The following is a 24,163-nucleotide window of genomic DNA, read 5'->3' as shown; positions in this document are numbered from 1 at the left end:
TAATATTTAAAATATTTAAAAATATTTAAATATTTTAATATTTAAAATATTTTAATATTTAAAATATTTTAAATTGGAAATATTTAAATATTTAATATTTAAATATTTAAAATTTAAAATATTTAAAATAAAAATATTAAATATTTAATTTATACAATTAAACATAGTATAGTTTTTGTATCATTTTATAAATGAATCCCTCTTATGATGAGGTATTGTGGAACATAGAAGGATTGCTTGGAACCAGTCTGAGTTCAAATTCTAGCTCTATTCCTTGCTTGTGTGTGAACTTGAACTTGTTTTTACCCTCTCTGCTCCTTAGTTTGCTAGTCTGTAAAATGAGAAGAATATTATTATCAATCTCAGGAAGTTTTTTGAGGATTGCATTTATCTGAGTACAGCAGTGCCAACAGGGAGTAAGCACCATACATCCACAAACCATCACTATACTGTTTGCCTCTGCCAAGTGACTATGATTCAGTACATATGCTGGAAGTTTGGGGTCACATTGCTGTAACTGTACTCACATTGCTCTCTTTCTTTTTAACATTTCAAGATCTGCTAATCTAGATATCATTTTGATCTGTGCCACAAAAGGGAGACTTGTTATTTTATTTTCGTTTTACCTGTGACTTTCTGGCCCATTGGAGTTTATCCTCAAGGGGAAGCAGGGGCCCTGGGTTATAGATCCAGCTTTCACTAAGACTGGTTAGAACTCTGGGCAAGCCTCCTGACCTCAATTACTCATTTATGAAAGGAAAAGCCTAAAGACTAGATCTTGAACGCTGCTTTGGCATTCTTCAGTGATGACTCTAGGGGCAGGGCGGAGTAAAAACCCTTCTGAAACCTGAGACTGTAACAAATGCCAGAATCTGGCTTGACTATCCACTAATAGTGGATGGAGAGATTAAGAATTTTAAACGCTCTTAAAAAAGTCACCTGCTAAGTGACTGAACTTACTCAAACTTACCAGTGAGTGGAAAACCTGGGAGTGGGGCTGGGGAAACAAGGCATCAGGAAAAGAAAAAGGGGTCATGTTAAAGGGAATATTGGTATGGGGGATTTAACGAAAAAGTCAGTCGGTCCTTGGCGTCCCGTAGGCGAGAGGCTTGCAGCCGGCGCATGCGCACCTCCCTCCCCGTGCCTGCCTCGGGCAGTCTCGACCCTGCGCAGGTTTTTGGCTGCAGCTCGGCGCGCCCGCACCTGGCGGGCCCCCGAGGCGCGACGCCGCCACACTGTGACTCTGAGTGGGGAAGGCAAGGCGCGTCCAGGAGGATTGGAGTTTGCCTCGCAGGTGGCATGGACCAGACCCTGGCGGCGGGGAGTCTCTGGCAGCGGGGCACGGAGGTATTGCTCATCCCAGAACTTTTTTGCCGGCCAGGTGAAACTCTCAAGAAAAAAAAAGAAAGGAAAAGAAAAGGAAAAAGAAAAAAAGAAAAAGAAAAAGAAAAAGAAAAAGAAAAAGGAGAAAGAGAAAGAGAAAAAGAAAAAGAGAAAAAGAGAAAAAGAGAAAAAGAGAAAAAGAAAAAAAGAAAAAAGAAAAAAGAAAAAAGAAAAAAGAAAAAAGAAAAAAAGAAAAGGAAAAGGAAAAAGAAAGAAAAAGAGTAAGTGAAAAAATATTTTAAAAGTTGTAGTGATGAAATATTGGCATTTAATGCATAAAGAAAAACTTAAAGAGGGCGCCTGGGTGGCTCAGACGGTTAAGCTCTGCCTTCAGCTCAGGTCATGATCCCAGGGTCCTGGGATCGAGCCCCGCATCGGGCTCCCTGCTCCTTGGGAGCCTGCTTCTCCCTCTGCCTCTCTCTCTCTCTCTGTCTCTCATGAATAAATAAATAAAATCTTTAAAAAAAAAAAAAGAAAAGAAAAACTTAAAAGGTAGGTGAAAAAATATTTTAAAAGTTGTAGTGATGAAATATTGACATTTAATGCATGAAGAAAAAATTAAGGGAAATGAGCCTTTAAGAAAAAAAATGAGTAAAAGTAAATTTAATTCCATGAGAGGTTTGGTAAACCTGAATTTTTAATGAAGTAATAATCTCATCCACTTTTATGGTTTGAGGTGTCATTTACGTGTCTGTGACAGAATAATGTTTTGATGTATAAAGCCGTGTGTATTTCGTCTTTTTAAATGTTCTCCTCATGCCCTCTCTGGTAGAGCGTGGCTCTTAGTGTGCTTCCTCAAAAGAGATGTGATAGGCAGCCAGCAGATATGCCTGTGAGTCTTTGGTTTCTTCTTGAAGAGCTTTGGAGAAAGTTAGGGAGTGTTTTCAGTGTATACAAGTGAGAAGAGACTGGTGCTTCTTTCCAACTAGGATTTTTAAAAAAAGTCTCCTCAGTTGGAAGGATGAATGAAAGATGAGGAGAGGTCAATTGCAGGAGTGCCTGTGAGAGGGTAGAAGGGCCCTGCATGACACCAGCAGGAGTGGAATGATCCAGAAAGAGAAAATGTCTGCTTGATCCCTCCAGGCAGATGGCCCATGGACAATCCTACAAAGATTCCTGGTGCCAGATTATTACAGAAGCAGCCACATGTACCCCATGCAACCCCAAAATGGCACCAGAGTAGCAGAGGGAGCTTCTGAATCTAAAGTGACCATGTTAATAGACGGAGACATATAAACATGGACTCCACAGGGACAGGAACTTTACCTTGTTCCACTCTATTTCCCCTGGTCCTAGAACATGTCAAACACATAATTAGATGATCAGTTAATATTTGCTGTATAATAAACAAATGAGTAATATGGGTGAGAACTAGATATGTCTCATGGGAACCCAATGGAAAAAAGCTCAGGCAGGAAGATAGACCAGACAATGTATCCTTTCTGGCACGTATTCTGGAGTATTAATTGCTTCTATTGTCTTGCACCACCTCTGCTTTGATGTCGTAGTACTAAATACTCACCAAGGAATGTAAGTGTCTCCTCAACGAAGTTGGAGAGAGATGTGCTAGAGATTAGGTTTTTGCCACCCTTCCAGAATGGAATTTCATATTAAAAAGTAGCTTTTTTTTTTTAACAATTATTTATTGAGCCCTTAGTATGTGCCACACACTGTTCTGGACACTGGGGTTATATAAATAAACCAAAGTAGAGTTATAGAAACAGAAAGCTACATTTCTTGTACATAAGAAATGTTTTAAATTCTTACCATAAGCCAGTTACTATTTAATTTATTATGAGTAATAACTCAAGAAAACCATCAAGTAGATATTATATAATGCATGTTTTACAGATGAAGCAACTGAAACAGAGAAAAGTTAAGTACTTTGCACAAGGTCACAAAAATAGAAGAGACTCATGAATTGAACCTAAGCCATTTGGGTCTAAATCTCATGCTCATAACTGAGTTCATGAACCTTGATTTATATTCTCTACACCCTGATGACTCAAAACTACATCTCTAGCTAGGACCTGTCTCTTGGACTCCATGGCCCTACATCTAAATGTTTACTGGATATTGCTAATTAAATGTTTCCCAGGTTCTTCAAACTCAGTTTACATAAACAAAACTGAACTCAACACTTATCTTACCAGTTTTACTTGGGTTTCTTATGTGAGGGAAAGGTATCCCTCTCAATCTTGTTAGTCATTCCAAAAATCTGTTTTTCTTCCTTTCTTTCTTCCTTCTCCCTTACCCACAGCCCAGCCTTCATCTCATCAAACACAAGATCCTGTTGCTTCTCTCTTCCTAATATCTGCTAAGGCTCTTGCTGCAGTCTACTATCATCTTTTGTGTGTATTATTTTAGTGGCCTTTAGGCCTGTTCCTCCAACCCAAACTTCTGCATTACACGATCCAGCCAGCCAGATTTTTACAAAACAAAAATCTGACCATTTCACATCCATGTCACCATGGCTTAAGGATGAAGCCTAAATTCCTTGACATAGTGTATAAAACCAGTCACGATATGGGTCCAGTTTAGTGTCTGAGCTTCACCTCTCACTCTTCCTTTTCAGTCTTACTGAACTAATTGGAATCCCTCAGATGCACACACTACACTTTTGCAAATAATTTATCTTATTAAAAATATCCTTCATCATCTTAATCAGGATAAAGCTGATACATTGTTATGGTCTGAGGGTAGATGTCATTTCCTCTGAGAAGTCTTTCTTAACTTCCCCAAACCAGGTTGAATGCCCATTCTTTGCTTATTACTATTTACTCCTCTGTCTTTTCCTAAAGACCACACTTTCTTTGGAGTCTGGGACTATATCTTGGTCATTGTATATCCTTATTTTCCAGCACAATGCTTGCTACATAGGAGGAGTGCAATTAAAAAAAAAAAAGCTGTTTAGTGAATGAAAAAAAAATTACATTAATTAATTCCTGCTGAGGAGTGAGTAAGCAATGAACCAATCCAAATATGGGAGAGAAAACATTTTTAAAGCAAAATTTGGCATAAGAGGACTGTAAAATTAAAACAAGGATGGGGTCATAAATCTTACTGTAACTAGATCAAATCAAGCATTCTCATTTTCCATCAGCCAAAATGCAAAGCAGCAGCTATAGCTGCTTTTTCCTTGAAATCCAAAAATAAAAACAGTTTTCACTGCATCAGTTCACTTCACTAACAAGTATTAGTAATGGAGAATATCCGCTTCTAAAGGAGCAAGCTAGGTTGATCAGATTAAAACACTTATAAACAAGACTTAAAACAAGAGAACAGTTGAATTTAAAATATTGTTTAGAATGATTCTAGTCAGCCAAGAACTCAAATCTCTGGTTAAGGTGATTAGATCCGAATATATGCTGAAGAGGAAGTACTGCATAAGAAAATATCGCTTTAGGATACAGGAATCTTATCGTGGTTTTGAAACTCTCTAGTTATACAAACTTAGATAAATCACTTTCTCGTTCTTGTCTTTAAATTGAGAATAAGAGCATCTCTTCTGTCAGTTACCTGCATATTGTGAGGCTCAAGTGAAAGCAAAACAGAGAATTCTTAATAAAATCAAAGGTGTGCCAAATATGAGAATATGGTTTCTCCTATTTGAAGACCAATGAAGTGAAGATTAAAGCAATGGTTCTCAGTGGGTGTGTTACCACCCTATAGAGTGTGTTTTAGAGACCTGTGTATCCATTTTAGTTGGCAAGAATAGGAGCTACTGAAGTTAAATCTGCTGTGGTCAGTGATGCTAGTTGCACTTCAGTGAACAGAGAAGTCCTACATAATGAAGAATTTTCTAGCCTATGGTAAGAAATAATGAAATAGTCTTCAGCCTACAAAAAGACTTTATAATGTCTTGAAGTAAATGAAAAATTTTTTACTATTTTCCGAAGCTAAAACAAGGACCTCTGCAAATATTTGTCTACAGCACAAGGATACCTGGCCAAGGGACCAAGTAATGCCAAAGACCAGCCAAACCATGTGCCCTGGATGAGGGCTGTATTCAGAAGGAAAGAGTAGCTTTGAAAAATTCACTCACAGGTGCAAATGGAATTTAACTCCATTACATAAATGTAATTAATGTTTCTTGCATTGTTTTAATATACAGTGAATTTTCAGAAAGGCAACTACCATGTAAAAGGAGTATTGTACTTTGCTTTTGGAAAAATCCAACATGATTTTTTTCACCATTTAAAAAAAAATCATATTCCAATGGCAATCCTGATCATGATATTTGAGATACCAAAACCTTTATCTGATTGTCAGTCAGTCTGGGCTGTCTACTATTTACATATTATCATTTATCTGTCTTGAACATATAATTGAAGATGATTTCTGATACTCAGCAGTTTACTCGATACATTTTATTTTTTAAATTTCTTCCTTTAGAACACTAAATATTTATTCAGAATAATAAAAAGACAAATGCTTTCCCCCCTGATTTCCATCAGTTAGAAATAATTCTTTGTTCTGTCAAAGAGGTGGAATATATTTCAGATAGTACTGGGGTTGTGAGTGGTTTGAGGAAAATCAATATGATAACAAATGCTGTGCCAGAGCCTTGGCAATGAACATAACATATGCCCAGATCTAAACATTCCATATTTATTATTCCAAACGTGATTATTTTTTCACTAGGATGCTGCCAGTTTAGAGAAAGTGACTTGGCTTTTGTATTTTTGGGGAAAAGATACTTATTCTGAAAGATCACTAAAAAGAATTTCATGAGACATCCTTAAAGTAACTACAAAGCCCTGTTTTATGACATTAAATCTTTGTTAGGACAATTCAAAACAATAAGAAGAGAAGATTCACACTGACATCAATAAATTCTCTCTTAGATGCTTCTACTGTGTAACATACAGAAAAAAAATTACAGATAAATAGTTAAATAACATTACTAATGGACTAAAAGAAAAAAAAAATGTTTACATTTTATTGGTTAGAGATAGCCTTTCTACGTTTCTGTTTTTAATCCTCATGGAAACACCTTGCACGTTTACCTGAAGGTGCTCACAGCCTAGTGGAGGAGTCATGTGTTTACACATAACATTGCAGTATATTTAGGACACACTATAGCCATATGTAAAATGGGTGTCTACATTCACCTGGGGAAGTCAGAGAGGATGTGAAATTTCAACTATTTTAAAGGTGATATAGGAGTTTTCTGGAGAGAGAAAGGTAAGGAGGACTTCCTCAGTCAAAGAACTTAGGAAAATGGGGTGCCTGAATGGCTCAGTTGGTTGAGCATCCAACTCTTGATTTCGGCTCAGGTCACGATCTCAGGGTCATGGGATGGAGCCCTGCATCGGACTGCATGCTCAGTGTGGAGTCTGCTTGTCCCTATCCCGGAACCTTTGCCCCTCCTCCCACTCATGCTTTCTCCTCTGTCTCTTAAATAAGTACATAAAATCTTAAAAAAAAAAAAAATCAAATTGATAGTTCATTCTGATAATGATAACAAATAGTAACAACAATCACTGCCGGCATTCACCAAGCACTTACCAAATTCTTCACATGCTATGTCCTGGGGATTAAAGACAAAAACCATACCTCACAGAAAAGAAAAGATGAGGGAAATTGACTTTATTGAAGAAACTCAAAAGCAGAGGGTTAGCAAGGTGGAACATGGAGTCAGTCCCCTGAGCTGGCATCATCTACCAGAGAGACAGGATGAAGGCAGGTATAGTATACTCTGGGTCATGCTCCGGGAAGAGGTCCCTACAGTCTTGCTTCTCAGCCTTTTTAGAGCATGAACAAACAAGAAGCCTCATGCTAGTATGGCACTTAGTGGCCCTATATAAAGAGAAAATGGTGAGCTACCCTCCCTGTTGAGGAGAAAGTGAGCCACAAGTCCCAGCTAGCTTGGTACCAGGCAATCTTGAGAGAGCCACGGACACCAAATATCACTATCATTTCATTTAATGATTATAATAACTTATTGGTAATTGAGAAAATGATTCAAGTTCTAGCTGTGCCATTCATCACTTTGACCAATTTATGAAATCTAAGTCTCAGTTTTCTTACCTGTGAAATAGGAATATTGCTACATGTGGCATAGCACCAGTTTGATTATGTTAGATTAATATTAGATTAGTATGGAAATAAGTATTAAATTAAAACTCGAGGTATTCTCTCTTACTTATGTCCCCCTTCTCCCAGCGGTATAATGTACCTGTGCATTTGTCTTTTAATGGTGAAGAGTGCCAGTAAAGCTTTATGATAAAGTGTGGCAAAGGGAATTTAATCATAATACAGAAATTTGGGGTGGATTTCTGTGTTTTGTTTTGTCTTCAAAGAAGAACCGGGGAAAGAATTTAAAAATAATGTAACGACATGGAACTGTGAACATTTCCCTAACCTCGGAGATGTGCAGAGCAAACTGATATGTAACATTAGAGGACTTTGAACTACTAAGGCTGCAGTGCAAGTGAGATAACCAAGCTGTGGTTTTAGAGGGACTGTTATGCTCAGCAGAAAACCTGGCAGAAGCTGAAGAGTATGATGTACGGATCTCCTAAAGCTGATGGCGAAAAATAGAGCAATAGTCTTAGAGACTGAGATAAAAGACCTGCCTGTACAGCAGTGATAAGCAATGTGGCTGCGTATTTTCAAGGATTTGGGTTCTTTAGGGTTTTTATTGCAAACTGGAGACTTCATATTTCTTAGAATTTTTTTTTTCAGTCAGTTAAACTTCTTTCTCTAAACTTAGGGTGATTCCAAGTAGCAAAATTTGATCTGGGTAATATTTTTCTTCCAATAGTGAGAAAAGGTTGATGGCATATGATGCAAAACAGCTTGAAATGTTACCAAGGTTTCCTGTTGGAGTTTAATTATTTGTCTAAGTCCAAGCCACATGATATTCCACCACAAAGTGGGAAAGGAGTGGTTCTCTGGAAATCCTGTTAAAGTATTCTGGGTAGGGTTGAGCTATCACTAGATAAAATGGTCAGAGTTCGCAAAACAGAGAAATAAGGCTCAGCTTCATGAGTTCACTTTATTATGCCCAAAAGAACTGCATGCATTTTACATTGCTTTTAATTTCTTTTACACAAAGGGAAATGTAACAGCACTGAAGTGTTAAAAGTAGCCTAGGAAACTGCTTTATGAATGTGATTAAGGTTTAAGCTATATGTGGTTGCAAGTATAAAAAAAATTCTTGAGGTCAAGCAGATTTATATATAATTGCTTTTCTTTTTTGTTATAAAATGAAAACTTCATAATTATGTGGTAGTGTTTACTAGGCATTTCTCATTTGGTCATCCTCCTTGCCTTTGCTCCCTCTTTGTGCATTTTGCCTCTTCTCTCAGAACCTAGTCATTATAGATATCATCTGAACAAAGAACCCACTGATAATAGATGCACCCAGCCCGTTTTGTCAGGCAGTCAACAGGTATTCTTGACCAAATTTGCTGTAATATTCATTTATGGTAACCATGAAAATAAGAAATAAATGTACAAGTTAAAATTATCATAGAGAAAATAACTATAAAAAGAACATTAAACTCCAACATACATATACGTATTTTAATTTTGCTTATATTAAACTTTGAATAACAAGCTCTATATTGGTCTACAAATATTTTGGAGGCTTTAATTTAAAGTCTGAGCATTTTTCCATAACACTATATGTTTTATCAAAATAATAGAATTTTCATTAAAGAGTAATGCAGTTAAAGAGAACACTAAAAAGTAATCTTGTAGATTAAAAGCCCGCATAACACTTCAGTCCCACCACACAGACATGAAAATGGGTACATGTCTGAGTTTGTGTATCTTTGGTCATTTCTATGCATAGCTATATAGATATATGGACATATAGATATGCACACATTTAGTATTTCAAAAATGCGCTGCAGTAATATATTTTCATTAAACATTATGGCCAATATCTTATGATTTAAAACTTTTCTTCTACCTCTTGATTTTAAATGGCATTTCTGTATATCATGTAATTATAATTTATTAAAGCAAATATCTACTGTTAGACATTTTCTATTTCTTGTTTCTTTAAATGAAACAGTAACTAATACCCGTATATGGGTGTATGTACAAGTATATATTTATCTACATTTCTTATTATTTTCTAGTATATTTCTAAAGTAATCACTTAAATCAGTACCATAGTTTTTATTACTGTACTTTTGTAAAGTTTGTGAGAACTGAAATGGCAAGTGTCCTTAACTCAGTTTTGTCGCCAGGGGTATCATGGCAATTCTGCCTCTTGGCACTTCTCATGCATTGTAGAATTAGCTTATCAGTTTACATGAAAACTTCTGGTGGATTGTGATTGAAATCACATTAAATTTGGAGAGAATAAATATCTTTATTACACTGAGTCTTCCTGAACACTGATATGGTGAATCTGTCCATTGGTTTTATGTTTTAAAATCTTTCAATAAAGTTTAGTAACTTTGCCATGTAAATCTTGCACGTATTTGATCATGTTTATTGCAAGATGCCTTATAACTTTTATAACTTAAAATTTTGCTGTATATTGATAGAAAATTTGCTGAAATTTATTATTCATTCTAAAAATATGCATACTTTTAAACTATTTGTTCAGCAAATCTTATCATTTACTTATTAAATGAGTTTTCTTTCTTTTTAATTCTTTTATCTTTTCTTTATCCTTTAGTCTCTTTTCTTAAGGCTCTAAATCCTGCAGTATAGTGTTGAATAAAATCAGTTTTAGCCTACATCCCATCTCATTTTTGATTTTAGTAGAAATATTTGGAGATTTCACTCCTAAGTATGGTGCTTTCTGGAGAATTTGGTATTTACACTTTCCTTCTCCAATGATTTGCAACGTCAGCCCTGTCGTATGTTATTTCAATACTTGTGTGAATCTGTTTCTTATTTCACAATTCTATTCCACTGATCTACTTGTCTATCACTGTCAGAATACCAAACTGTGCAATTATGTCTATCATTAGTCTTGCTATTGATAAGGTATACATTCTCAATGTATTCTTCTTCAAAATTATCTTAGCTCATCTGGGAGCTTGCCTCTTCCATTTGAATTTTAGGATCACGTTTTAGTTTTCATGAAATTCCTTGTTTTGATGAATTTTTTGCTTTTTTTTGTTTTGAAAATTTTTAAAAATTACATTGAATTTGCAAAAAAAATAGGAATAACTGACATCATTAAAATAGTAATATTTCCTATCTATTATTCTAATACAACATTCCAATTACTTGGGTATATTTTGTGGGTTTCAGTAATTTTTGAAAGTTATTGTTTCTTATATCTCATTTCTTTTTCTCTTGTAATTGCATTACTAAAACTGAGTAACTGATTTGAGAGCAGACATCTATCTTGCTGCTTATTCTCTATACTAAGGTTTTCATCGTAAGTGGAATATTTGCTATTAGGTTGATGCTAGATTCATTTTACTGCATTAAAAAAATTCTTGTTGCCAGCTCTTAGTGTAATTTAGAGAGTAAAAGTAAAAAGAACATCTACCCATGCAATGCACTCTGTCGCTTCTAAGATGTGCACTTCTTGTTTCTTCACATTGTACCACTTTTAAAATTAGGCTGCTTGATATAGTAGTTCTGATAAAAGTAACTGTGTCCTCCTTTAATTAGGAAGTATAAATTTTAAAATTATGAATTCATGTTACGTTTTACTGAATAAATTGATTCAATCAATTTAAATTTCCATGTGTTTTGAGAACCTTCTAATTGTGATAAGTTATATTGATAAACTTTATTATTTGATCTATCCTTGTATTTCCAGAATAAACTTTACTAGTCATGATACACACATAACATTCACACACACATTCATGATTATGTATAAATGTGAACTATATATAGATATTATATATATTATAGAGTTCTGTAATTGATTTGTAATACTGTATTTGCTATGTTGCTCCTGTGTTCAGTGCAAGTCAACACTTTCTTATTCTAGTGTTACCTAATTTAGGTGTTGTGGTAGGCAAAATAATTGCTCTCCCAGAGATGCCCATTTTTCTTTTAAAGAGTTTATTCATTCACTTGAGAGAGAGAGAGAGAGAAAGGTAGAGGGAGAAGCAGACTCCCCACTGAGTGTGGAGCCTGACATGGGGCTCAATCCCAGGATCCTGAGACCATTACCCGAGCCAAAGGCAGATGCTTAACCAATTGAGCCATCAGGCATCCCACAAAGATGCCAATGTAATACCTAGAACATGTTACCTGTATTATGTCACAGGGAAAGGGAGAATGAAGGTTGCAGATGGAATTAAGTTTGCTAATCAGCTGACTTTAAGACAGGAAAATTATCCTGAATGATCCAGGTGGACCCAATATAATCACAGAATATTTAAAACATGGAAAAGAAAGGTGGAAGAGTCAGTGTTAGAGTGATATGTGAGAAAGACTCAACCAGGCATTGCAGGCTTTGAAGTTGGAAGGGGGCCAGGAGCCAAGGAATGTGGGCAGCCTCTAGAAGCTGTAAAAGGCAAGGAAATGGGGGCACCTGGGTGGCTCAGTTGATAAGCATCTGACTTCGGCTCAGGTCATGATCTCAGGGTCCTGGGATTGAGCTGAGCATTGGGCTTCCCTCTCAGTGGGGAGTCGGCTTGGCCTTCTGTACCTTCCCCAACTCATGCATGCACTTGCACGCATGTTCTCTCTCTCTCAAATAAATAAATAAAATCTTAAAAAGAAAAAGCAAAGGAATGGCTTCTCCCCTAGAATCTCTAATAAAGGAATGCGGAAGTGCCAAAATCTTGATTTTAACTCAATGAAACCCATTTCAGAATTCTGACTTCCAGAACTGTAAGATAATAAATTTGTGTTGCTTAAAGTCAATAAGTGTGTAGTAATTTCAAACTAACAGGAATAGGAATAACACTAGGAAAATGCAGGTGTAATTATTATATTAGCTTTTACAGCACTATGATTATTTCATTGAACCTAAGATGTCATTTAATTGTAAGATGTACCATTATTTTATTACTATTAAAAATGAAATCATGTCACTTAAACTTTGACCAAATACTTTTTTTATCACATCAGTTGTAAGATGCATCATAATTTCAAAAATATTTTCATATAATCAGTTAAAGTGAACCTTAGGATACTTGAAATGCAATAGTTGTGTGAAGATTTCCTTGTTTTCCATTCCCTAAAAAAGTGCATAAAAAGATTATCAACTTCTTAAAAATTTGGTAAACTAACCTATGAGACAAGTGGTGTCATTTGGAGGAGTGCACATGTTTTTGCTTATTAATTAATCCTATTTAAAGTTTTGAATTTTCTTCATCAGGATATTCTTGTATATAGTAGTTATGAAGGTATTTATTCAGATATATTTATATATAGTTAATAATATTTCATTTTATAATTCATCATCTATATGAGAGGTTAATCATCACTTCTGTATGTATTTTTGTTAATTTTCTAACTAGCTCTGTCTTTCCTGTTTTACCTGGCAGACAGCTGTCTTCATCTTGCCCCAGTGATCAGTGTCTTTCACTTATATGGTTATTGACTAAATTGTTGAGATCACCAGTTAGAATAAATAAAATCAGTCTGGGTTTGAAGAGAAGAATGTTGAGTAGTAGTCATAGGTTAATGTTCTGAATTCACATAAAAAGCAAACTCTGTCTTCATCCTAGAACATGTTCTTAAGATCCTTAGTCTTAGAACACAGCCTTTGTGATTTAGCATAAAATGATAGCTCCAGATAGAATTTATCTAATTCTGCTTGGATTTTTCTAATGATAAATAAGAGGATGATATATTCAGTTAGAAAGCCTGATTTCAGTTGGAGATTGTATGAGGTGGGAGAGAGATTGTGTGACAGTTTAAAGTATTTATTTTTGTCTTTATTATCAATTGTCTCATTGCACCTTGCCCAAACTTTAGCCCAATTTGACAAACATCTATACCAATGTTTAATTGAGCTAATTCAATTCCTTCTTTTTGATTAGTTATATTTACTGCTTTTTCTGTGATGGAGGAAGTAAAACGTTTCTGAGCACCAGCAAGGGCAAAGATAAAGTTAAATGTCATGATTCCAAAGTGAAATAGAAGGTTCATGGCCATGAACACTACTGCTTGGCATTGAAATGAGAAGTGAGATTGCACTAGACCTGAAGATTATCAAGACAGGCGTTGTGAAAATCTATGATTTAGTACGTTCTAAAGACCTAGGAGGTCAGAACTGAAATAAGAGCCCAAGAAATTGCTGAGATATAAGGATTTGTAGTTATACTGTAACTGATGGATTTAGAAAATAAAGAGTTCAATGAGGTTAAAACTAATTTCAGTTAGTGTGGAGGATGAGGGAAAGGAAAGGAGGATGTTTTGTAAGAAATAGCCATGCTGAGCAGATCCAAGTTTTGCTGAGGTGGAGGAGAAATGGCAGGTGATGAAAAAGAATAATGCGTTGTTACTGAATTTTCTACTTGGATAATGATGAGGTCAAGAAGAGTGAGTTACCAACGTGTGCTGAGGAAATTATGAGTAGAATGTAGAGGAAACAGGAAGGTTATTGTGGTTATTGACTAAATTGTTGAGATCACCAGTTAGAATAAATAAAATTAGTCTGAGTTTGAAGAGAAGAACGAATGTTGAGCAGTAGTCATAGGTTAATGTTCTGAATTCACATAAAAAGCAAACTCTGTCTTCATCCTAGAACATGGAGGGCAGGAAATGAAAGAATGATCTCTGTTAGATGTTTTCAAGAAAAAAAATGTCATGAATTTTAGGATGTTTGGGTTCAGTTAATGGAGAGAGATATCTCCAGTAAATTCTAATGCAGTTTTTATATGTAACAGTTTCTCAATAATCTTTGTTAAATAAGTGAATGGTTTATTTATCTAGAAGTTAGATATTCTCCATATCAAATATCTCTAATTTCATTTTCCCTCTTTACTATATACACATTCTGATCAGGAGAAAACACTGAGTAATATAGAAGTTAAAATTTAGACTTTATAAACTTTAGAATCAACTATACTGATTTTCACAGTTTTCCTGGTAAGTGATTCTATCCTCACACAGACCCTGGTGATACTAGGGTCCATCATATATAAACATTAGCAGGTACCATTTTTTCTCATTCATGAGGCTAAAAATCTTCTAGGGTTATACTATCGTCTATATAGTCTGGTAAGTGTTATTGTTCTTAATGATGAAACTAGGTCATTGTCCTTAGATTATCTTTCCCTGTTTTTCTTTAACCTAGTGAATTATTCCCAACCATTTGATAAAATTATTTTTATGTCTTCTACTCTTTAGCAAATAATAATTAGAAAACATCAACAATTCAATAATTCTTTATTTTGACCCCTTTAGACTAAGTTACTTGGAATGAACCACTTGAGTATTTGAATATTCTATCCATAAATTAATCTTAAGAATAACATTAATTTTTAAGATAACTTAATAAAATTAAGCCATTGTTAAATATGATGCTTAAAGAATATTAGAAATTAGGGTCCAAATAGATGATTTAAATCTTATGAAAAATAATTTTAGAATTTTAAAATGACTTTTAAAAGAGGCATTGTCTAATTGAAAATTGTGGGGATGAGGAATAAGTGAAAAGAATTAGGCATTCCTTTTTCTATACAATATACAATATATTATATGGGGTAAGATTTGAGTCAAACCAAAGGATTCGGCTAATCACATTCATCATTTGCTAGCACTTACCTTGTTTTTTTGTAGTTTTCTTGATATATGATGAGTTTCAGCTTTTCTTTTCTTTTCTTTTTTGATTTTATTTATTTATTTGAGAGAGAGAGAGTGTGTACATGCACATGAGGGTAGGGAGGGGCAGAGGGAGAGAGAGAAGCAGACTTCCCCCTGAGGACGGAGCCCGATGACCGGGGGCTCAACCCCAGGACCCTGAGATCATGACCTGAGCTGAAGGCAGACTATAGTGGCTTTTAAAATAAGTTTGTATAGTTTTAGTACTGTGTGGTGTTTGTTTGAATATTGCTATAAAGGAAATGTGCTAGAAATGAAATGAAAAGTAGACTGGATCTTTTAATTATCTCAGTTGATAGATATAAAAAATGATAGACAAAGAAAGGACACTTATCAATCATTAAGGTTGTATTATAAACAGGAATTTTGTGAATGTCCTAACAGTCCTGGGAACTATATCTGTACTTATTTCAGTATTCAAAGATATTTTTTCTTCTTGGGAAAAGGTATTTTTGTCTGTGTAATTTGGACTGCATTATTCAGTTATAATTTATTTATAGTTAAAGAAGGCCACATTCTTTCTTCACTTCATTGTTGTTTATTTTTAGTGGAAACTTCCACTAAAATTAATGCTTCAGGTTTATTTAGGTTAGAGGATAGTCTCTTAGTCTTGGCATCCATTATACACGCTTCAGAAACTGCTGGGACCCACAGAACTGTGGTTGCTTTCAATCCATTAATGGATAATTCTTGGACAGCTTAATGCATATGTCTTTTTAGTTGAAATTTTAAGATCTCAGGATAGTTGAATAGAGGAATGTCCTTAGTATTTGGAGTGATAAGTGAAATTATATAAGAAAAAATGATATTTCATTGTACATTTATGACCTGATATATTTTATATATTACATAATTTATTATATTTTAATGTGTAAACTTGTATTTCTATACAGTATGCATCAAGTACACTGAACATCAGAGGCTCTTTCAGCTTGAGAAATTTCTATAAATTCTGAACATCTATCTTAAAAATTTTAAAAAAAGAGCCAGATGAACAATACTCTTAAAACTAAAGATTTAAGAAAAACACTATTATTATCATAGCTGTTATCATAACTATCACCATCATCTAACATTCCCTGAATATTACTTAGCAGGCCTTGTGCTACACTTGTATGAACAAAGCAGCGTAAGCAGACAAAGCGTAAATGAAAATGCAAGGGCTTCTATTTGTGAATGTCCAGTGGGAAGCACAGTGTTGGAGCTGCAGATCAAGGGCAAAAGGGATACTTAACACTCATTGTGTGAAAGGTTGAAGTTCTGCCATTCATTAGCCAGGGTCAGAAAACATTTACAGTTACTCTTTTGCACCAAGCAGAATAGAACTGTTAGGTTTGTTCCCTTAGTATCTTTGACTTAAACATAAATTTATGACTGCATTAGATTTCATGAACACAACATATGTTTATAAAAATCACCTTTTCGTCTTCAATATTTTATGCCATTATTTTTTAGTGAAAAAGTATACATGGCAGGTCCCCAAAATTGTGAAGAATTCATTAGTTTAAGAGGCATAATTTAGAATCCTCATTCTCTTTCCCAGACCTTGATATCTCCTGAACATACTGACACTTGGTGGTCATTGCCTTCTCTCTGAAAACTTTATTAATGTGGGAAGGAACTTGGACCAAGTGACCCAGGAAGTCTTTCTGTGATTTAATTGTTTTTATTGGCCTAATTAATTTAAAAAGCTTAATTATGAAACCACCTGAGAGCTGTGCAAAGTCTGCAAAGTACCATTCAATGACGGCCAGATGAAAAATGCACCAGTAGCTTTTTTACCTAATTAACAAAATAAACCAGAGAGATTTATAGTACAAAATCTGGACCTTAAATGAAAGAACTCCACTTCTCCTAAATTTCCATGGAAATGATAATAGGAATTTTATATATATTTTAAAAATCATATCCCACCATGAGTGTTAGGAAATTACTGTATGTTCCAGTTATCTATTGGTTCATAAAAAATCAACTCCAAACTTAGTGATTTAAAACATATCAACCATTTTATTTTTTTATGTCTCATAGTTCTCAAGTTGACTGAGCTCAGCTAGGTGGTCATCACTCATGTGTTTGCACTCAGACAGTACAGGGCTGGGCTCATCTGAAGGCTCTCTCACTTATGCCTCTGACACTTGGGATGGGAAGATTAAATCAGCCAGTTAAACTGGAAAAGCTGAGGCCCCTCTAGGAAACCCCTTTCTGGCTGGCTGTTCTTTCTACATGTTCTCTCCAGGACAGCAGCTTGAGGGTAGCTGGACTTTTATTTGGTGGCTCAAGACTTCAAAGGCTAATATCTCAATAGAGAGAGGCTGGCAGAAACTGTAGCACTTTAAGACCAGTTCTCAGATGTCACACATGGTCACTTATGCCATTGTATTCATAGAACAATGAGAAAAATCCATCGAGGTTCATTGGGAGGACAATAAACTCCCCCTCTTTAGGGGAATCACCAAGATTCTAGATTTACATATGAGCTGGAAAAAAAATGTGTGGCCATTTTTGGTAAATACAATCTACCATACCACCTTCATGCCAGAAACTTCATATTTATATCTCAGGCAAACCCATATAGAAAGAAAAAACCATAGCTATGATGTCAGGGAGGGATCCACAGCTAACAGCAACCACCATCAACACCAAAGCCCCTAATTTCTGTAGGAGATAAAGGAAATGATGGGGCCAGTGGGGTCAGTCATGTTCAGGGAGAAGATTGAGTGGAAGGACAAAAAGAAGGAGGAGAAGAAATACAAGAAGAATAGTGAAGAGGAAAAGATGAGAGAAAGAGAAAACTATATTTAAAAAAAAAAGCGGAAAATTAAGTGGTGTATAAAAGGTTATATATCAAGGGGCAGTCAGACTTCTGTTCAAGACATTAGGGAGAAATCTTACTGATTTTTAAAAAAACAAATATTATCAAAGAGATCTGGGTATGGACATGGGCTCTGCAGTTTTTTCTCTGCATGAGAATGAGGAAGTGACTAAACCTTTCCAAGCTGTTCATCTGACCTGTAAATTTTAAATAATATTCATACTTAAAACCTTATGGTCATTGTCAAGATCAAATGAGACAGTGCATAGAAAATGCCAGCCACTGAGCAGAAGTGTTCAAATAATGCTCACTATTCCAGCAAGAGATGCCATGCATCAAAAACCCATTTTATCCTCACAGACTCAAAATGCTAACTTCAGCATGTTTTAAGTTCATATATATTTTCTTAATTTTATATCTATGTACAAGTGTCAAGCATACTGTTTAAAGGACAGTAACCATTATAAAATATTTGTATACCTGTTAGTACAAGACCTTCCTCATTTGATTTCAAAACAATTTTAGTCTCTTCTTAGATCACCAAATGTCCAGAATGTTGAAGGGTAGATTCTCCTATTGAGTAAGTAATTGAAGTAAAATGAACTTTTAGGCTATCTTCCCCCCAGCATTCTATGATACAAGAAGGAAGTAAGATACTTTGATGCAATTCTTGTCTGGATGTTGAGAGGCAACATGACAAAATTTAAACTTCACAGGCTTAGAGGCAGACCTGTTATTTAGCAAACTGACAAAGTGTAAAACTCAGTTTCTAAGTTAATAAAATGAAAAAACAATAGTCATATCACCATATGATTTTTTATGAATCAAATGAAATGTCTGCAAAATTCCCAATATGGAGTCATAGGTATGTATGTAGGTAGATAGGTAGGTAGATAGATAGATATAGATATGTACACATTCAATGATAGGTAAGGATTACCATCAGTATCAATGTTATTACTGCTAACTTCTCTGGCAGTTCATAAAAGTAGCTGGTTAATGGAGGTACATGGATTTTTATTTATGAATAAAGGACACCCATCAGCATTTATTTTTTTTTATTTTTTTTTAAAGATTTTTTATTTATTTATTTGAGAGAGAGAATGAGAGAGAGAGCATGAGAGGGGGGAGGGTCAGAGGGAGAAGCAGACTCCCTGCTGAGCAGGGAGCCCGATGCGGGACTCGATCCTGGGACTCCAGGACCATGACCTGAGCCGAAGGCAGTCGCTTAACCAACTGAGCCACCCAGGCGCCCAAGGACACCCATCAGCATTTAAATTCTATGAAACGAAGTTCCAATGTACTTAAATTTTATGATATAATGCTTGTTTAACTACGCTTGGTATCTCTTTAGGCAGCTATAAGATCCTAGAGAGTGACAAAGATTGAATCAAATGTAAGAGATGAGAGAGTATGCTGAGGGAAGAGAATCATATTTGAGGAGAATTTTTCATATGCCAGGCAGTCATTACAACATTCCTACATGTAAAGTGTTGCTATTCTCACTTTACAGATGAGAGAAATACAGTTCAGAGAGGGAGTACGGTATGAAAGGAATGCACACAAATATATGCATACACGTATGCACCTCCTGTGTGAAGAACATTGGCGTTGATTCAGGTTTTTCAGATTTTAAAGTCTAACCTCCATCTTCTCTACTGTATTGCCCCTCACTTTCAGGGAGTGGTATTATAAACATGTCTAATTTAAAATGGTAAACTCCAATTTGTAGTTATAATTTCTATTTTTGTGTTTTCTTCTGTTAAATGCCATAGTAGTAAAAGGTATAAATAAGATAAGGCAGATCATAAAAACAATTATAATGCTAACTGCATCATTATCTCTGTCACATCCTGTGATAGATCATGTAATTAATTCTAGCCACTAGTAGCCACTAGTCACATCAAATGTGGCTAGGCTGAATTGTGATGAGCTATAATGTAAAATATATATGAAAGACTTAGTGTTATTAAAAGGATATAAAATATATCACCAGTATTTTTATATTGATTATATGCTGAAATGATATTGAATTAAGTAGCTTATAAAAATTAATTTCACCTGTTTCTTTTTACTTTTTTAATGTAGCTACTAAAAAATTAAAAATCATGTGATGGTTCATGTTATATTTCTACTGGACAGCACTGATCAAGAAGTATACAAAAGACTGGATTTACTTCTCATGTTCTATACCAGAAAACTGAAGCATAGTTGTGTCAGATTACTTGTCCATTTTCATTTACAGCTGTAGGGATGGAAATTAGCCATATCATCTCCAATAACATTGGCATTGCTATTGAAACATAATTTGTTAAGCAGGATGTGACTGACCTTAAATACAGTCTACTCTAAAAAAAAAAAAAAAAATACAGTCTACTCTGATTCCTGTATTTTAGCCTTTGAGGAAATTTAGACTGGAGAGTTTACAAGACCATGTTAGAGGTAGAACCAGAATTGGAATTCTCAGTCACATGCTGTTTTTACTCCATGATTCTACCATTCCATGCCACAATCCCTTTAACTTTCCTCTTTAATTCCAGTTAATATAAGGCACATGTGGGACTGTGTAGTGACTGATAAAGTTGGTCTCAGCTAATCCTTCCCAGGTAGAACCACTTCTCAAATTATTGAATTCAGTGCCAGCTCATTAATAACACAGGGTTGTAGTTTGGACACTTCAGCAACTTTACTCCCAAATATTATGATTCTCTTTTTCAGCTATACTGCAAAAGCTATCTGAAGCCTAAAGAACAAACTAACAAAACACTGAAAGAGAACATTTTGATTCTTTGCTATAAAACAGATTTCTTAAGGCCAACGTATGTGGCATATTGAAAAATAAAATGCCAGGTCATGATTAGAGATATTTTCTTTTCGAAACTGTAGATTATATAGCAGTGATCCTACCCAATGAACATACCTAAAACCTTTGCTTTCTTTTAGCATGTATTGGGCAGAAGATCATTGTGTAGATCATTAAATACTGTTGAATATGACCTCGGTATGACAAAAATGTGAAAATTAGTGTTTTATCACTTAGAAAACCCAATACTATTTGAGATATATCTGGAGACAATGTTGCATAGCAATAGGAATTGAGGTTTGGAATCTGGATGTAGGGTTCAGGTTGCTCTAGTCTTTGTTGGGTAGGCTGCTTAAATGTTTCTGTATCCCAATTTCTTCTTTAGAAGAGTCAGAATTAAATGTTATCTCCCTCTCTGGTGTATTGTGAGGATAAAAAGAGACAACATGTGAACTTATATAGCATATTACCTGACACAGCATAGGTACTTAAAAATATTCATTGAACATGAATGTATTTGTATGTATACTTAACAGCTGCTTGACCTTGGGCAAATCTTTGAAATTAGGTGTTCATGTAAGAGAATGAGGATAATAATGGTACCTTTACCATAGGCTTATTGTAAGAATCAAATGATTTAGTATCTATATTAGAACAAATTTTAACAAGAGTATTTGCTTTATGGATGTTAACCTCTTATCATTATTATCATCCTAATATCACTACCATCTTATATACTTTAATTAGGGTCTAGATAAAGAAATAATGCAATTTCTAGATAGAAATACAATATGCAGTATTCACATCTATAAGAATTTATGTGTATATGACACCCAATCTAGACAGATTGACAACTTAATTATCATTACCTTTATTAATGAAACAAAAGTCAGAGGAAAAAACAAATTTAAGTTTAAAATTTAAAGATGTAAAATTTCGGGGCACCTGGGTGGCTCAGTCGTTAAGCGTCTGCCTTCTGCTCAGGTCATGATCCCAGGGTCCTGGGATCGAGCCCCGCATCGGGCTCCCTGCTTGGCGGGAAGCCTGCTTCTCCCTCTCCCACTCCCCCTGCTTCTGTTCCCTCTCTCGCTGTGTCTCTCTCTGTCAAATAAATAAATAAAATCTTTAAAAAAAAAAAAGATGTAAAATTTCCCCAAATTTAAGAAGAAAACTATTTTGCCTTTTGAAAGAGTTAGTAATGGAGTCCAGGGTGTCATAAATTCTGCTCAATGGGTGATTTACTATATACAGTCATGGGAAACCTTGATTTTTTTTCTCCTCCTAATTTATCCGTTGTTACAGTTTCTTGTTACACTATTTGGAGCTTCTCTTTTTCTTTATATTCCTAATATTTCCACAGATAAATTCTTTTCTGGGTCTTTAATTTATTATTGTCAAAAAATTGTCATTACTCTTCAATCCTCATTCTAAGAAAACATCATTGCCTTCATCATGATAAGCCATCCTGAGACCATTTCTGAGACCAGGAAAATGACTAATTCATTATCTAATGGCACTTCTTGAAAACTGTAGTTGTTAATAGTCTCTATCATTAACTGAAGCAACACTAATTTAAAAGACATATTATTTATGCCAGGTTAATCTATTTGGAGAAGGTGAAACCAATGTTAACAATTTGATCAAATTAAAACCAAAAAAATGGCTTTTAACTGAAAATGAGTAAAATGAGAGAGTAGAGCTCATTTTGGCTTAATATATAAGTGTTATATATCTACTAAGACTGAATCTTCTCCAGATGAAATCTTATAAAGCTTAGTATTGGATAGAGGAAAAATCCTAGCTGTGTTTCTTTTAAATAAAATTGGATTGCAAATAACTTGATTATAAATAAATTAGGAAAAGTAATGAAATTGCCTTAAGTGTTTTAAGTAATTAAGCCATTGGGTTATGTGTTTTCATTTACTTAAAACTAAATATTCAGCTATTGAAGTGACATATATTTCTAGCTTTCCATGTCCATAATACCCCCTCCCCCACTTTTTTTTTACTACAAGAAATTGACTTTTTCCACTGCCTAAAGTCTATATAGAAAATTAATTAATTCAGCATTCTTTATTATACCAGAATGTATCGATTTGTTGAAATAACAGTAAAATGCTATGGCAAATGACACTAGAATAATGCCTTAATTATTGGCTTTTACAGCAATGGAAAAGCTAGACCTTTGCTTAGGGTAAGAGTAGAGGGAGGTTTCCAGAAGGTAGAGAGAGACTGCTGGTATTCTTGCTTTCTAAAAGCAAGAAAATGATGGCTATCTATCAAACACTAAATTTGTATTTCTTCATTCTACAAATTCATATTGCATGCCTGCCTTCCAGATGCTATTTTTTGTACTGAGAATATATCCAGGAGGATGACATTGTTCCTGCTCTTAAGTAACTCATAGTCTAAATTAAGAAGCAGACACTAAACAAATATTTTTATATTGCATTTAACTAGAACTGTGATGACTTATGGAAGTCAGAATGTGCTGTGGAAGAGTATAATGAGAACTCATCTAGTGAGGATTGGCAGAAAAATGCTCTCTGAATATGTGAGGTTTAAGTTAAGATTTGACAAATGCATTGACTTTAACTTGCTGAATGGGAGTGAAAAGGGGTTTGAGTTTGGTGTGTGTTAAGTATGGATGGTTTAAGAGAACTGTAAACCAAAAGAAGGTCTATGTAAAGATCTCAAGAGGGGAAAGAGCATATTGTAACAGACAAGGTAACTGGAAAAGGCAACAAGGAAGAAGCTACCCTGAGATTCGGGAGGCAAGTCCATGGTAGTCAGGCAATGAACATCTTGTGGGCATGTGAATGGCTTGGTTTTTCTTTACATAAAAGCAAAAGGAAAACCCAAACATAGCATGATATAGTTTCCATTTTTGGAACATCTCTCTTGCTTCAATAAGGAGAATGAACTTTCAGACACAGAGACACTGTGTCTGAAAAAAAAAAAAAGCAAATGAGGAGGCTATTGCAATATTTCAGGTGAAAACCTTTGTGGAGTTAAACTAGAGTTTTGATAGTGTATATGTAGAAAAATATATAAAGTCTCGAGTTATTCCAGGTAGAATCCAGGGGACTTTGTTATTGATTGCATAGGCAGAGGATGGCCAGCACTGTACTGAATATAAGAAATTAAATGGACGATGAAAGCATACTAGTGACTAACATGACTGGAGAAAAATGTGGTTTTGAGATGATATATAATTTTAGTTATGTAGCACCTGAGACACGTGGTTTCATAAAACTGGGGACATCAGTAGAAAGTGGATATTGGATCCTCAAGTTGGAAAGAAATGAATTAATACAGATTTTAGAGTTGTAAGCATAGCCATAATAGTTAACCAACATTGGGATTAATGCAACAATTTAAGACTCCTTACATAGTTACATAGTTACCATTGGGTGTGTGTGTGTGTGTGTGTGTGTGTGTGTGTG

This window comes from Mirounga leonina, unplaced genomic scaffold (assembly GCF_011800145.1).
Source record: "Mirounga leonina isolate KUSES-001 unplaced genomic scaffold, KU_Mleo_1.0 Mir_125, whole genome shotgun sequence".
NCBI classification, from domain to species: domain Eukaryota; kingdom Metazoa; phylum Chordata; class Mammalia; order Carnivora; family Phocidae; genus Mirounga; species Mirounga leonina.
The sequence above is the reverse complement of the archived record's forward strand: the minus strand, read 5'-3'. Positions refer to the sequence as shown.